General features: G+C 40.6%; 1 pseudogene; it reads right to left on the reverse strand.

Moving 5' to 3' along the window:
* Nucleotides 1–2,500, reverse strand: part of LOC138060600 (NLR family CARD domain-containing protein 3-like) — a 24,116-nt pseudogene that overhangs the window by 8,262 nt on the left and 13,354 nt on the right.

Raw genomic sequence — 2,500 nt, forward strand, 5'->3', positions numbered from 1 at the left:
TCCAGTTTCACCACCAGCTACCATAACATCCGCTGTAAAGGTTTCAAGGGTTTGCAACGGTTCTTTGCCACCATAAGCGTATAGGGTTTTAGCCGACTTACGAGACTCGCACCTGATTCCTACTTTAGTTTAGTTTAGTTAACTTCTATTTAAGAAAATTGCAGGTCAGTTACTAAGCCATTCTGTTTACTGATCGCCTGGTCATAGCGCCTTTCTGCCGAAAACGAATACTGTCACCTTAGCTGAAGAGGTCCACTGTGTTCTTGACGAACGTTTTCACTGATAACTTAATTAATTTTGCTTCTATTGGCTTTCCAGGCTTACCTTGAAATCGGCCACCTACAATGATTTTACATCCTCTCACCACACCCTTGCCCAGACTAGGAAATCTCCAACGACTAACGGCAGATCCTCTCAATTCTCCACCGCCTCACCGCACAACCTGGGGATACCGAACTTTAAAATGTCCAATACTGCCACATTTCCGACATGTTTCCCCACGTACAACATACCTCGTCTCTGCTGAAATGACCATCCTTACAACAGACAAAATATATTTTGCTTCTAGTAGAACGCTTGCTTCCCGCCGCCAATTACAGTAACTTGGTCAGCATCCGCGTTTGACACCATCACCGATTTTCATCTCGCGATTAACAGCTTTTTGTGATCTCGCAGTCCTCAACAAATCTTCCAGTTCACCATGTTCACTCCCCTTCTAGCACTTGTGACACATATGACTTGACAGACAGAGTCATGAATAAATTGACTTTAGCCTTTCATAAGTTTTAAAAGTACACTTACTAATCATTCCCGAGGGGCCGCTCTACACCTAAAGATCATAACATTATTTTCCGTAGCTGGACACCACAGTGCGCCCTTCAGTAATTTATATTCACATTTTGTTTATGGTTTTCTTGTCCATAATTTCAGAGGAAAAATAAAATGCTGTTGTCGTTGATCACTACAAACGTTGGTGACACTAAAAATCATATAACAGGCTAATTATGCCATGATCTATCCTTCTAACAACAATTCACATCATACTGATTTCTTACAAAGTGTACCTTCGCATTTAATCACTCGCTGTTCAACATCGGACTGCAATCTCTGTTGCTCTGTCTTCCATCTCCTGTGATCAGACTCTAATCTCTGCAGCTCATTCCCCAATGTCTGTTGACCATTCTTCAATCTCTGGTGACCAGTCTTCAATTTCTGCTGCTCAGTCTCCAATTTCGCTAACCTTTGCGTAATCTCAGAGCGAAATATCTGTAGCTGCTGTTGAACTTTGTCCTTTTCTTCTTTCAGTTCTTCTGGCCAATTCTTGATTTTACTTTCAAGTGAATAAACATTTTGATGAACAAGTTGTAAGAGTGCTTGGTCCACAGGGGAGTTCATACAGAGTTGCGTCCCTGCAAAAAGAGTCACTAAAAAGTTCCAAATTCAGTCTATACATTTTTATTTAGGGATGTGGCAAGAAAGCGGATAATCATTAAGTGCTGGATGAGCTCTGCTGCAATGCACAAAACCCACAATCCAAACGAAAAAAAGAACAAACAAAAGGCCTACCATAATAAATTACATATCATTTCTCCTTACTAAACATACAGTATCATGCAAAAAGCAGTCACCTTTATTTTGCCAGTCCTTAAGCTCTCCAACAATCTTTCCTTCCTCGGAAGAAGGCAAAGCCATGGCCTTCACCAAGTCTTCCATCTCGGCAAAGCTGTGTTGAAACTTGGCTTCATTCCAATTACTGAAGACACAGTGTGCCCAGTCATTCCTTTCGTTTCGAACACTATTTGCAGCAGCCTGCACGGTAGCTAAAAACACAGGAACCCTACCCAACAACAACAACACAGCTGATGCATCCACGTGATCATCAAATGCACTGAAACGTACCATGTAACTTTCAAGAAACAATTTTGCAAAGTCAGTGTGCTTAAGAACCTGACAGTTAAAGTTGCAATAACCATATTTCCCACCACGAAGCCGGGGAAGGGCATCGTTGTTATTGATGTTTTCATATTTCAGCCATTTATGCCATTTCTCAAGACGACAAGTAGCACTTTGCGAGTCAATATTATGGCTTGTTTTGAGTGTGTTGTACGCTGTAATAACTTCTTGCTCTACCAAAGGTCTAACATGTGGTATAAGGATCTTGTTAAGGGCTATTCCAAACACGAGCCAGCGTTTTTGATTGTCTGTCACACCAAGGTGAAAAACTCTACAAAGAAAAGAGTTAGAAACAGAAATCCTGTGAGATTAAAAGCCAAACATGCTCTTAGCACAATATTTGTTGCTGTTAAATCAAGAACCAAAACCACAAGCTAATTACAGGTTTGAAGGACAAGGTACTCTATTTTCCTTATTTCTGATTCCTTTCGTGGAATCTTGAAAACCTACCATCACCTTAAATGAAGACAAGTTCAAATAATGCCCAGGGTTCTAGACAATTTCAGCACTAGACAGTAGAGCAAGATAAATAAATAATAAACTTCTA

Source organism: Montipora capricornis, chromosome 8 (assembly GCF_036669925.1).
Source record: "Montipora capricornis isolate CH-2021 chromosome 8, ASM3666992v2, whole genome shotgun sequence".
Lineage (NCBI taxonomy): Eukaryota > Metazoa > Cnidaria > Anthozoa > Scleractinia > Acroporidae > Montipora > Montipora capricornis.